Below are 15505 nucleotides of genomic sequence, written 5' to 3'. Positions count from 1 at the left end.
GGTAAGCCACATTTTACGAGCTGCTCCGGACATGGTACCTTTTGTGAAAGGTGAGTCAACTGCCAAGCAACTGGAATGTGGCCTTTGTCAGATACCACTATTAGATGTCGAGTACTCGATACGGCTGACGACACTGATGATCATATGGTTGAAAGACTAAAATGTAATGATGATTTCACTACTGAATTGGATGAAGCTACAGACAACCACCATGGTCCACTTCTAATTTCTTACATGTAGCTTAAACATGATAAGGTAGTTCATAGAGAATTCCTTGCAACAGTAAAATAACCCTTGGAACAAAACAACAAATCTCTTTGAAATACTACATCCTTTTATGGAAGGAAACATTGACTAGGAATGGTGTGTAGGCGAGTTTACAGATGGGGTGACGACGGACTGCAAGCTCTGATGATAAAGAGCCTCCTCACGGTGTTTGGACATACTGTATTATTTACCGAGAAGCATTGGCAGAAGAAAGCATGAGCCCTGTCCTTCATGAGGTTCCTCAATCACTAACTGAAGTCAAATCAGTCTAGGTCACTTACATCGAGATGTTTTTAACAACCGTGCGATGATGTTGGGTAGAAGCACATCTCCCTAATTTATTGCTGTAATTGTCGCTGGCTTTCACATGGGACTGTGTTGAAAAAGCTGTATGAACTTAGGGATGAACTTAACTCTTACCTTATTCCAGAGAAACATTTGAGTTCCGACAAGTTCTTAGTAAATTTGTTTTGTAGCTACCGTATCCTTGTGACAGCTTTAAAAACTTAATTTACTGAATGTATCTATCCATGATAATGAGACCAAAATTTTACAACGGTCACACAAAATTTCACGCTTCAGAAACTCCTATTGTGGCAAAAATCTTGTTTGATGACAAAGACACAGGTTCTCCCTGCTCTTCACACGATTTTAGAAGACTTACTTTCTGTTGAACGAACAATTTAAGTCAGTTTGTGGATCATTTAATTGAACTCAGAGATTACTTTCTGATGGAGTTTTTCAGAACATGTTGTCCAACACACCTGGATCTCTGATTTTTCAATACAAAACTTTTGTAAATATGTGCCACTGAAGATCAAGAGCTAATTATTGATATGTCTTCCGACTCTACATTGAAGTTGAAGTTTGTTTCCTCATCACTGCTTGACTATTAGAGCTTACTGAAGCGGGAGCATCCGCAAGTAGATAACAAGGTCTCCCTAGTTTTGATACCTTTGGCAATATCCTACTTACGGAAAGTAGGTTTTCAGAATTGGCAGTCATCAACACGAAATATAGATCGCTAGTGAATATGGAGAAAGAATTACGAGTCGCAGTTTCCAACCTTGTGCCGAAATTTGAAGAACTGATGAAGAAGCAACCTCAAACTTCCTATTGTTTTCGTTGCAAGAATAAGATGTACATTCAAATTGATAAAAATGTGAAACCTAAACAGTTAAGAAAGAAATAAGTACTCTTATTCTTTTTTCCGAAACTTAAGTAAATTTACCCTAAGATGTCGTGTGTGAAAGGAGCCGCAGGTGTGTGTGTTCAGGCCAAGGGAGTCGTGGACTCAAAAACTATGAAAACCACTGCTACAGCCCACACCAAGTTCGCCATCGAGACCTCCGAGCAGCCCCCATAGTTTCACATGTTTTTCCCTTTAACCAGGAAACATAGAGTCGATTTCAGATGATTATCTACACGTCGTACGTGTTTTAAACTGAAATTTAGATATCTATTTATATGAAGGAATCCACAAACGTGTGTCAACAAGTGTATCGATTTTTAGCGAAACTGTATTCAAAAACATTTTCGACTATAGATAACATTACGCTGAGTTCAAATGGTTATAGAAGAAAATGAAAATGTTTGAATAATTTGGGGTTGTAGTAATGCCAAGAATATTTCTGTTGTTCTACACTTCATAAGATATCATCTACCGATAAAAAGAAAGAAAACAAGTTTCCAAAGAAAAGCAGTCTTGGCTGCAGGGGAAACAATATTTCTATTGAGGCGTTTAGCTCTTCTGGGGCACCATTAGAAAATTTTTATATATTGCCAAAGTCGGATATCAGTGGGGACAGTTGTGTGCCCCTTAAACACACTGCAGTCAGTTGAAAAGGCAGTGCTGGCATAGAACCACACTTACAGCTTTTGAAACTACGTATCGTAATCCATCTACTAAGCAATAATTCGTTCGAATCAACTTACAAGTCTGCATGCTAAACACATGCGAACACATGGAGTGTGTCTTTTGCATGCGTACTTTTCTTAGTAAAGTGTTTCAAAACCTGTAAGTGTGATCCTATACAAGCGCTGTTTTTCCATTTGATTCCATTGTTTAGTAAAAGAATACATTGTCCGTCGTAGGCTGTATTGTGCTTTATTAAAACCGTGCTAGTAGCTAATTTCGGCCCTGAGCCATTATCAAGCACATTTTCTATGTCACATATTACGTACCGTGTCGTCACATTCTTTTATGTCAGATACTGCAAGTGCTGCTATGACTTCTGGTTTTATGTATGTGGCATAAAAGAAAGTGATGAGCACGATATTTAATTCATGATACGGCAAATGTTCTTGATTATGGCTCACGGCCAAAATTAGATAACAGCACGATTTTAATAAAGCACAATACAGCCGACAATGGACTACGTATTCTTTTGTTGAACACTCAGAGCCTGTGGACCGCCACGGACGCAGAATCTTCATGACTCCATTCTGTTTAAGGTACACACAACGCACTGCGAACTTGAAAGGGACTCCCAACGCTGGAGCAGTATTATATGGAATATTGGAAGGTCCCAATACAGATTTTCTTGCTAGATTGTCAGTTGGGCGTCAGCAGTGGAGCATTTACAGAAAAATACAGTTTATTCTTGTATGTGCTGAGTAGTAGCAGAGCTAAAAGACAGATTGAGGACAATAAATATTTTCTTGGTTTCAACCAAAGCATTTGATTGCGTGGATCACGCAATATTTTGTTAAAAATCGAACATCTTGGATTAGAGAAAAATTCAACTACGTTCAATGGAAAGTAGGAAGCGCAACTTTGTACTCTAGTGTCAACAAACAAGAAAAGGATTTGAACGTGACTGGTGTCATGTAAATCGGGGATGCCACGCGGTTCTGTTCTGGGCACTTTGCGTTTCTTGATATGAATCAGTGATCTGGCAGTAAACATGATAGATTTTTTTTGTCTTTGGTGACGTCGTGCATATTGTGAGAGATGTTGAATGTAATGTTAATCATATAGCTATGGTTGAACTCTACCAAAAGCACGGCTCGGTAGTTTTGGTACACTACATAAATGACGCAGTAAATGGTAGGAATACCTATATAACTGGTAGCATTGGCATGCACCGTGGTGACAAAAGTCATGGGATGTCTTCCAGTATCGTGTTGGACCTCGTTTTGCCCATCATCTCGACGTGGCGTAGATACAATAAGTCATATGAAGTCCCTTGCTATCTCTAAAGCCTCTGTCTCTAAAGCCTCCATATTTCTGAAAGTGTCGGATTTTGTGCATGAACTGACCCCTCGATTATGCCTCATAAATGTTCGACGGGATTCATGTCGCGAGATGTGTGTGGCCAAATCATTCGCTCGAACTGTCCAAAATGTTCTCAAAACCAATCCCAAACAACTGTGGCCCGGTGACATGGCGCTTTGTAATCTATAAAAATTCCATCTTAGTTTGGAAACGTCAAGTCCATGAATGGCTGCAAAAGGTCTCTGTTGGTTCAGTTGAACGAGAGGACCCAACCAATTTCAAGTAAATACAGCCTACACCATTACTGAGCCACCACGAGCTTGCTCAGTGCATTCTTGACAACCTGAGTCCATGGTTTGGTAGGGTCTGCGCCACATTCGAACCTTACCATCAGCTCTTACCAACAGAAATCGACACTCAGCTAACCATGCCACGATTTTTCAATCGTCTAGGATCCAACCGATATGGTCACGAGCCCAAGAGAGGCGCTGCAGGCGATGAGCTGTCGGCAATGCGATCTTCTGCTACCATAGCCCGTTAACGCCACAGTTCGCCACACTGTCCTAATAGATACGTTCGTCGTATGCCCCGCATTGATTTCGATTTCGCACTGCCAACTCTAAGCAAACGCCGCTGCTCTCGGTCTTTCAGTGCAGGCCGTCGGTCACTGCGTTGTCCGTGGTGGGACGTAATGCCTGAAATTTGGCATTCTGTGAACGGAATATTGAATTCGCTAACGATTTCCGAAATGGAATGTCCCGTGCGTTTAGCTCCAACTAACATTCCGCGTTCAACGTCTGTTAACTCCCGTCGTGCGGCCATAATAACGTCGGAAACCTTTTCACATGAACCACCTGAATACAAATTACAGCTCCGCCAGTGCAATGCACTCGTACGTGGTACTACTGCCATCTATTAAGTGCACATCGCTCTCCCAGATTTTTGTCACTTCAGTGTAAATGAATGTATTAGAGAGAAACTGGGAGCCGACGACTTTTTTATTTTTTTGCACGTATGTAGAACAGAACATCGTTCAGTATTAGTCCGCTGTGCGTTTTATATCCTTACAAAATACAAATATGATTTTATAAGTAATAAAAGTTAATTGGTCACATAACTTCTGCGTTTTTATGTAACGACAGCAGTTACCTTTGATGCAAGTACAGTTTACTTTCACAAACATGGAAGGTCTATACAAATCTTTTTGTTAGTTTGAGTACGATGTTCATCATGATTAAAGGCAACAGTTTTCACTTATTTAACGGTAAATGCGAAAATTGTTTACGAATAACAGAAAAATGTTACAGACAAGTTGGATGAAGTATTGAGACGATGTCTGATATATTTTTGTTTTGCGTTTTTTCGTTTTATCTTTTTTGAGAAAATTACGTTTTCTAGCGCTGTACGATAAATCAGTATTATTTTCTTAATTTTTACTACATCTCTCTGTTTCATGTTATAAATCACCAATTTTCGAATAAAATCTGAATTTGACAGCTTCAGCTTTGCTATAAATACTGTTTATTCTTAAATAACAGATAGGAGTATAGCCATGTAGAACAAAAATATTGCGGAAGTTGTATATACAATACAACCGGGGCCCTTGAAACGACGGAGAGGCTCCATCCCCGCCGCAGCCGCAGTGGTCCACAACACCCACGACGGCAACCGCAGTCCACTTCACCCCTCCGCTGCCCCACACCGAACCCAGAGTTCTTGTGCGGTTTGGCCCCCAGTGGACCCCTCCCCCCCTCCCCACAGGGAACGTCTCACACCAGACGAGTGTAACCCCTACATTTGCGTGATAGAGTAATGGGGGTGTACGCGTACGTGGAGAACTTGTTTGCGCAGCAATCGCCGACATAGTGTAGCTGAGCGAAACAAGGGGAACCAGCCCGCATTCGCCGTAGCAGATGGAAAACCGCCTAAAAACCATCCACAGACTGGTCGGCTCACCGGACCTCGACACAAATCGGCCGGGCGGATTGGTGCCGGGGACCAGGCGCTCCTTTCCGCCCGGAAAGCCGTGCGTTAGACCGCAAGGCCAACAGGGCGGGCTTTTACGTAAGTTACTCGGCCCTTTATGTATCGTCACTCAGTTTCTATTCATCACTTCCGGTTTCTAGGCGAATCTGGTAAGACACTGATAGCATACGCAAACAAAGCGATCGAAATGAGGTAACGCCCGATGGGTATGCAACACACCTAACATAGAGGGAACGCGGTTCTCTTAACTGACCAACGCTACTAGGAAATCACCGGTAGTCTACGCTTACTCACGACAGTCTATTGTAGTTTTAAAACTCCGTCACGATAGTCTATGGTAGTTTTAAAACTCCAGATATACGTAACAGCGTCGCCAGTAATATCAGCACGTGGCTTTCAGAGAACAGATTAACAGTTAACTGTAACAAAATGAGATGCATACGGTTTCCAACGCGGGACTCCTCTAAAAGCGCATCTTTATTATTCCAAAGGGGTAAAACAGGAAGTAAAATCGAACATTTAAAATTTTTTTGGGAATGGTTGAAGACGAAAAGCTTTCATTGAAGCATCACGTTAAACGTCTTGCGCAGAAAATATAACAATAATCTCCACCGTACTGATACTGGGACGAAAAGGCTTACTTTCACTTTGTTCGCTTGTATGGTGTCATATTTTGGGAAACTCTGTATACTCACTCACTAAGAATATTCTAAGGCCAGAAAAGAGCAGTAGGGTAGATTTGCGGTGTGAATTCGCGAATTCCTGTAGGCCGTTGTTCACGTTTCTCAACGTCCTAGCTCTACCATCTTTGTACATGTATTGAAATAGTTCAAAATGGCTCTGAGCACTATGGAACTTAACTGCTGAGGTCATCAGTCCCCTAGAACTCAGAACTACTTAAACCTAACAAACCTAAGGACATCACACACATCCATGACCGTGGCAGGATTCGAACCTGCGACCGTAACGGTCTCGCGGTTCCAGACTGTAGCGCCTAGAACCGCTCGGCCACTCCGGCCAGATGTACATATATATTCCGACATAGGATCTCCTGTGGACAATATCCATTCACAGAGCAGAAACAGCAAACATTAATTCAGTGTATGCTATATGGAAAAATTATTTGCAATTGGATAACACTTCCGTAAGCACTGTACAGAAAGATGTGCGCTACTCTTCAAGAATTCATTTTAATATGATTCTTAAAAGCCTAAGCTGAAAGATTTCCTTGTGGGACATTTCCCTTCTTCTGTACAGGAGTTCCTTACAGTAGTTGAGAACTATTCTCTGCAATATACAGTGCGTCCCAGAAATGTTGCGACGAACTTCGAGGGGTTGTAGAGGGTGTCTCGAGGAACGAATCAAGGATAGGAACCCGCGTTCGGAAACGTCATCCAACGACGCTACAGAGCGTCGAAGTTACAGGCGCCGCAACCTGTCGCTCGGCCACCCCTTCGGCAGCAAACGTGACTAAGCTGCCAGACCATAGGTGGATCGTCTCGCAAGGTTGTCTGTTATTCAGTGATGGCGACTGGTTGCCACGATGCCCAGAGGAGGAGATGGAGCTACCTGCAGCATAGACAGGCCTTGTCTCTTATGAATGAGTTGCTCTGTTGACTCGGTAGGTGACTGTATCACTGGTTTCCATCTGCAGTTAAGTTTTCAATTGTATACCGAAAAACCTTTGAGACTTTAGAAGGACTCAGGAGAAAAAATAAACTGCGGATGGAAACTCATGTCCGAAACCGCCATCCACAGAAGCAACAAAGCTTCACATTCACAGGAGACAAGGCTTTTCTACAAAACAGCTAAATCTATCTTCTCCACTGGTGATCGTGGGAATCAGTCATCAATGAATAACAAACAACATAGCGAGACGTTCCGCCTACGGTCCTTCATTGTACTAAGTCAAGTTTGTTGCCGAAGGGGTGACCTATTAGCAAGTCCGGTGTCTAGCTTCGACGTTGTGTAGCGTCTTTGGATGAGTTTTCCTCAGTTTGTTCCTCAAGACACCCTCTACAAACCCTTGAAGTTTGTCGTAAACATTTATGGGACACAAAGCGTTATTTATCCGCATACACTCTCACAATTTTTTCCTGTTCTTTGGTTTATTTTGTTTAGAAAATCAGCATTCTGTAAACTGTGTACCGACTCATTCCAAGACCAAATAGCTTCAACTCGTATTGTCTCCTATAGGTCCTGGTATAAATATGTAATAAAAAAATAAATAGAATATAACTGGTCACACTAGCGTCTTGGAAGCAAATTCCTTTCTAGATGCTCTACAGTCTGTACCACCATAATTAATACTGTAAATATTTTGTACTGATTAATTCTGTTCATGTCAAGTATGTATTTTTTTACTATGTAGTGTCTTTGACCTACTGTAATGAAGTGGAAAGTTGTGTAAAAATGTTCTCTCTTTACTATTTAAATTCTTTGTATTAACTAGAGGAAAATGTTATATAATTATGTGGCTTTTGTGTCGACATGTTAATGTATTTAAATATTAAGATTTTTTAAAAGATATTTGTTTAAAACTATGTATAAGCTGGTTCATACATACGGACTTGCATTGTATAAAATGAAAAGCAACAGTACTCCGCACTTGCAACGGAAGTGATTTGGCGCGCGACAAAATGTGGTTGGCGCGGACTAAAAGGTGGGACAGGAGTCAGTCGGCAGCTAGCTACTGGACAGTCTGGTCTCAGCAGCAAGTGAGTGGACAGCGCAAGTGCCGAGGGTAGCATCCAGTACCGTACCTGGATGCAATATGGAAGGGCCTCGGTTGTGTACGGCTATAAAATGGTGCTCTATTAATGAAAAAGTCTCTAATGTTGGAAGTATCGTCGCCTAGAAGAAGATAATAGAGAAAATTACATCCAGAGGGAAGACCAGGTAGCCACCATGTACCCGCCACCGACATTGCGCAATCACTTCGGCAGTTTATAAGAGGTCAGAATTTTGTCAAACTATGAACCAGTACATTTAAGTGTTGTTTAATTTGCAATAATAAGGCAACTTCTGTGAAACTTGTGTCCGATCCTTGATTTGGTTCCTCTCGTGATACCTCTTAGAATCCACTCCACATAAATACTGACATCCGAGTATCCTGTATGTTAAAATCTAATGAAAAGAAATGGTTGATTATTTGCACAATTCTGAATGCAAAAATATATCTAGAGATACTGTGGTTTCAATTGAAGTTAAAGGAGGAAGTTAGCGTTGCATTTATGAAATCCTCCATAGTGACTGATTTGTTTTATTTCAATGTGTTTGTGCTTTAAAGATAAACTGCATTAAATTCTGTTACAGAAAATTACTGGTTGTATAAATGGCAATAAGACAGTACGATGTCTTGAAGTTAGAGTGTAAATGCACTTGAAGTCTTACTTAAAATTATATAGAGAAAATTGGCAGCATTAACTGTTTTAAAAGCTATGCAAGGTGAGTGAAATGATGAAAAACTAATGCCTAAATTTCCATCTACCAAATCGTCTCAGAAAAGTGTGTTTAGTTTACTTTAGTGTAATGGTCAGTTTGGGAATCTCCACTTTATTGTTGCTTATTAAGAAGAAACATTCATTAACAGTAAATTTACTAATTGCATTATGAAGTAACTCTAGAGTTGTGTGTGCTTCGTGTAGTAAAAATTGGAAAGACAGTTTGAGGGCCCCATCTAAGTCTTTGCCTATGAAAGATAAAGTTACAGTAATTGCTTTTATTCATAAAAATAGAAACAAGACTACTTCGTAGTGAATGTAAAAAACCTATTGCCAGTGACTTTTAGTTACATTTGTACTATATGAAAAGTAACTATTGAAACAGGACTATGTCCATGTCCATTTTTGGTTTAGTAGTATCTTTCACAACATTTGATGGCGAGACAATTTATGTATGACAAAGTATTACTGTTGAGAAGAGATAAAGGGTCAACTGTTCCTGTGAGAGCTTGCACATACTGTTTATAACTGCTACTATTCACTGTATCACTTATCTTATTATAGTAGAGTTTCATTGCACTTCTCTGGGAAAGAAGTAATGGTAGCTTTCCTTTACCAAAATTCAATACGGATTCTTTAATAGTAGTGTTTCATATTACTATGCCTAATTAGGCTGTCGATCGTATTTTATTTCTTTTAAGTAAACTTGGTTACTTAGAAATTTTCCAAATTTTAATCTTTAGCTTTCTGGTTTCTACTGTTATATTAAATTCAGGTTCGATAATCCAAATCCATTAGGTAACACACGCTCAATTTACTTAAATCCTCCCAAAGGGTAACATCTACTGCAACGTAATACCATATTTGGTAATACACGTTGCTCCAGTATAACAAACGGCGGTGTTGTATTTGGCTTTTCCCCTTTACAGTACTATCTATTGAGCAGTAAGTGTTTTAAGTCTCCTCAAACTTTTCCATTCGCCTTTTTATTCTGCTTCTTGCAATTTCATATCGATTGTTTAGTATTATGCTCAAAGATTTAAAAGATGTGATGTGCTCACTTATTATAAAGTCATGTTACCGACGGGTGCAGAAATAAAAGCACCGGAGGCACATACAGAAATGTACAGTGCGTGATGGACAAAAAGGCTCAAGCACTAACTATAAGACGGCACCGTGCACCGCCCATCCTATGGTGACCTATCAAAGATGAAGGCACCTACAACATATAACAAAAATTGTAGAAGCATATGTCTGCTATGAAGATGTGACCTGCTTTACGAGGCAACCAACAGGGTCGGCTGATGTGGCCGAGCGGTTCTAGGTGCCCCAGTTCGCAACCGCGTTGCTGCTACGGTCGCAGGTTCGAATCCTGCCTCGGGCATGGATGTGTGTGTGATGTCCTTAGGTTAGTTAGGTTTAAGTAGTTCTAAGTTTTAGGGGACTGATGACCTCAGAAGTTAAGTCCCGTAGTGATCAGAGCTATTTGAACGATTTTTTAACCAACAGAAAGTCAACACCATGAAGACTGGCAAGCAGAAGTAGCAGTTTAGGTAACAAGAAGACACTTGTGCTTGCCTTTGTTATGTTACATTCAGAAAATCTGAGCTTCTGATGGACTGAAATACAGCAGGGCTCTTAACACCACGTGAAGCGGCACACACTATGCGAGGGCTCTGAATTTTTTAGGCCGGCCACCGCTGACGCTTTCATTACGAGCGGGTGGCAGATCGCTTCTGACAGAATACGAGATGAGGGCGTGACGGGCAGCAGCCGCGACCACACACCGCCGGAATAAAAGGCTGCGCAGTGCAAAACTCTCGCGTTGCACAAATTCCGACAGATCTGACGCGAATGTCATAAAATATTTCGTGCCTGTCGAGATTTGCGAGTACGCAATGCGAGCTCGGATGATTAAAATGTAATGCCCGCAACGAGCTTCAATGGAGCGTTCAGTGCAAAAAGATACATTATATGACAAAAAGAGTGTGGGAGACCACCACTATTGGTTCCAAAGAGGTCTACCATGTTACTAACAGAGGACTGGACCCTATTTAGCTACTGTTCATAGTTTCATGGACTTCTCCATCCATGTCGGTAATCAGTGAGACGGAGTGTACACAGCAGAGTCATTTGAACCTACCTATACAGAACGTCGCCTGTAGGATAATGAGGTACCGACATTATCGGTCGCATTTTCCTTTCATCTCAAAACAGTGGTGAACGTCAGCCTTAGAACGAAATTTAATGTTCGTAAAATACGTGCAAGAACAAGAACTTCTTGTTCTCATGACATAACGTTTGTTGGCTTGGCCAACTCGTAAAAACATTGTGATAATTCATTTTCCTCCTTTATTACCTATAGAATATTGGTTGCCATTACAGAACTATGTAGAGTATTGGGAAATCTTGGGCCAGCAGACTGTAAATATTCTTCGGCCAGCCCTGAATTGAAGTCTATCTGCATGCGTCCAGAGCACCGGGTGATCAAAACGTCGGTATAAATTTGAAAACTGAATAAATGACGGAATAATGTAGATACAGAGGTACAAATTGACACACATACTTGGAGTGACATGGGGTTTTATTAGAACCAAAAAAATACAAAAGTTCAAAAAATGTCCAACAGATGGCGCTTCATCTGATCAGAATAGCAATAATTAGCATAACAAAGTAAGACAAAGCAAAGATGATGTTCTTTACAGGAAATGCTCAATATGTCCACCATCATTCGTCAACAATAGCTGTAGTCGAGGAATAATGTTGTGAAAAGCATTGTAAAGCATGACCGGAGTTATGGTGAGGTGTTGCGTCGGAGTCGTCTTTCAGCATCCCTAGGGATGTCGGTCGATCACGATACACCTGCGACTTTAGGTAACCCCAAAGCCAATAATCGCACGGACTGAGGTCTCCGGACCTGGGAGGTCAAGCATAACGAAAGTGGCGGCTGAGCACACGATCATCACCAAACGACGCGCGCAAGATATCTTTCACGCGTCTAGCAATATGGGGTGGAGCGCCATCCTGCATAAACATCGTACGTTCCAGCAGGTATTTATCAGCCAGGCTGGGGATGATGCGATTCTGTAACATATCGGCGTACCTCTCACTCGTCACGATAGCAGTTACAAAACCAGAATCACGCATTTCCTCGAAGAAAAACGGCCCGATAACGGTAGATGTGGTAAATCCAACCCATACCGTGACTTTCTCGTCGTGCAACGGAGTTTCCACGACAGTTCTAGGATTTTCGGTAACCCAAATTCTGCAGTTGTGGGCGTTGACAGACCCTCGGAACGTGAAATGAGCTTCGTCGGTCCACAACACGTTACTCAACCAATCGTCATCTTCCGCCACCTTTTGAAACGCCCACACCGCAAATGCCTTCCGCTTCACTAAATCGCCAGGTAACAGTTAATGATGCCGATGCATTTTGTACGGATAGCATCGGAGGGTACGTCTCAGTGCCAACCAAACAGTAGTGTATGGAATGCCGGTGCGACGTGCGACTGCACGAGCGCTGACTTCCCCGTGCATAGACGAACCCGCTACAGTCTCCATTTCTACCTGAACTGTCTCAGCAGCATTACGCCTTGTGCTCGGTCGGCCACTACAGGGTCTGTCGTCTAAACAACCCGTGGCTTCGAACTTCGAAATCATTCTCGCCACAGCTGCATTTGTCAACGGACCTTTACCCGTTAGAATCCCCTTCCTATGGGGATAGGATCGTAACGCTGAACTAGCACATTCCCCATTCTAATAATACAGCTTCACTAAAAGCAACTTTTCAGGTAACGTCATCATGTTGCGACTGCTGACGCATCTGATTCTATCTCTCATTACAGCTCCTTTTATACACGATTGTCATGCACAGTCACTGACGTTCTGCTGTCCAGCGCCATCTGTCGAACATTTTGTGAACTTTGATGTTTTTTGGTTCTAATAAAACCCCGTGTCATTCCAAGCATGTGTGTCAGTTTTTACCTCTCTATCTACATTATTCCGTGGTTTAAGTTTTCAAATTTATACTGACTTTTTGATCACCCGGTACATTTCAAATTTAAATCGCGTGCATATAGTCCCCTTTGGGCAAGATACATCGTCAGTAAGGATTACACCACAACAGCATTCAAATACTGAACAACTATCGCTAGGTACAAAGCAATGAATATCCTTTTAGCATGTCTTCTACAATTGCTTTATTATATAGCTAAAAATCAACAGACCACTTGCTGACAAAAATTTTTAACAACACATGTTCTCTTGATTTTAGCGGCATAATAAAGCAGTGATATAAGACGTGTTCAGAGTTTACAAGATCTGTCGCAGTTTGCCTGCACAATTTCATGTGGCACGTTTAATACATGACTCGTCGAGATCACTCACGGTCAACAACATTTACCAGCTGATGGCAGCTGCCAACAAATAATGGCTCGTAAGCACCCCGAGGAGAGTGGACAGAACTGACCATTGTCGTGGTTACTAGAGTACACGGAAGCATCACATGCAGGTGTGCTGCGAGCGGTAAAGTCTACAACGACCCTCTTGCCTCATCTCACTGCACCACATAAAACTCTTACACAATAATTGTAAAAACAATAGGGATTTTTCTTGTTACACCGTATTCGTATTGTGACGCTACAAGCGCTGAGAGCAGTAGTATTAGTGTAAAGGAACGGCGCGAAATGGCAGGAATGGCTGGAGACAAGCAAGGAGAGCCATCTAGTGGCCAAAAGGTGAACGATACTGCAAGCCATACTGTACGACCAGCACCCCCGTAGTAAATATTCAGAAGTGTTTAAGGAATGTAGATAAGAATTGAACGAATAAAAAAGATAATTAGTATGTACTGATGGAAAAAGAATGTATGAAAGTAAATAGGATATAAGTAAATGTACAAGTTAATTTTACGAGAGTAGCAAGGTGGGGGATTCACCCAGGTAACCCAAACGGAACAGCCCAGCTGGCAGTAGGAAGAAGAACAAAGAGCAGTCCAGTCGTCGGGTAGCAAGGCAGCGGACGTATCACACGCGAGCAGGCCAAGGCTAATTACTAAGTGCACTAAAAGTTATTAATTATTTAAAATTACATCGCCGAAACGACGTCTTATAGAGTGGTTCCGTGGAATATAAATATTAAAAAGTTGCAGAATGAGAAGAAGAGTATTTACAGGAAAAGCGTGTTGTTGCGCAATAATGCAATGACTAGTGCAACTGCGTATGACAACGAAACTGGAATCCTCTATTTGGTATGTCGATACGACTAGTAAGAAGAAATTTATTAAGTGCACTATTTTGGCTAAGTTTGTTCAAATAAGACGCTATCAGCAACGTATTGCGATTGTAAGTGTGAAGCCGCACCTTATAAAAAAGACCAACAAAAGTAATCATTTTCAAGTGTAATGAAGTGTAATAATATTGCGCTACGATGAAAAGTTTATATTAAACCAATGTTAACATCAAAGTGTATTACCAGTGAATTTTATGGATAGTTAATCTGTTTCCTCTACCACATGATACATGGCTTTTGTACGAGTCATGGTTTCAACAAAATTACGACAGAAGCATGGTCAGACTTACTGAGGCTTAAAATTATTTAAATATTTACAGGAAGTTATAACTGTGGAATTCAATGACCAGTTTGGAGCAGAAGACAACAAAAGGCACTGTAATTGCAAGTTTCAGGATGCTATGCTGAGGGTCCAAACTATTGAGAAGTGTAACAAATAGAAACCTTAAAGTGATTAAAATTGTAGTGTTAAAGATAACTTCTTTGATTAAAACAAAGAAAGATCACCACAGCATAGTAGATGTGTCAGTAATTAGTGAAAAGATATTTGTAGACTAGTATGTGTAATTTTCAGGTACTATTTATTGTAATAGTGTATGTGAAATGTAACGAAGATGATGTGCGACTTATTAAAAGAAGCTAGGGTCCTTGCTGAAGAAAGTTAGAGTCTGTGAACTAGACCCCTGGTTAAGGAAAGATTAACTAAAGTAGCGAACCTCAAATGGAATCAGCCCCATAGTTTACGGTGTGAAGTATTGCAGATTATTCCCCACTGTTAAAAATTTACTAATATAAACATAGCATGGAGGTTGTAAACTCCAGGCACCAAGATACAGGCGTTGTGTATAATCTGTCATGCCCATGTGCAGTCGTGCCATTCGAAGTCCGATGATTTATCATGTTTGATTATCACTAGTAATATTATCAATAATCAAGGAGAAACCAACAAATGCCATAGTATCGTTAATTCATTTATTAGTTAAATAACAAATTTATCTTGACTTAAAAACACAGCGTTTTAGAAGTTACATGCATTAGCTGATCGAAAGTATCCAGATACCGACATCTAATATGGAACTGAACACTAGGTAACAACATAGGCGGACCGCCAATGTAAATTAAGGCAAGGAGGATTGTGTAGGTAGTAGTGAAATAGTAACAGCAGAATGACTCGGTTAGGAGAGCTCAGTGGCTTCAGACGTGGTCGTCACTAACAAACAAATCCGCCTGGGACATTTAACCTTCTAAATCAGCCAGGTCGACTGTTGATGATGTGACTGTGAAGTGGAAACGCGAAGGAACA

This window comes from Schistocerca piceifrons, chromosome 1 (assembly GCF_021461385.2).
Source record: "Schistocerca piceifrons isolate TAMUIC-IGC-003096 chromosome 1, iqSchPice1.1, whole genome shotgun sequence".
In the NCBI taxonomy this organism is placed as follows: Eukaryota; Metazoa; Arthropoda; class Insecta; order Orthoptera; family Acrididae; genus Schistocerca; species Schistocerca piceifrons.
This window is presented reverse-complemented; position numbering follows the sequence as displayed.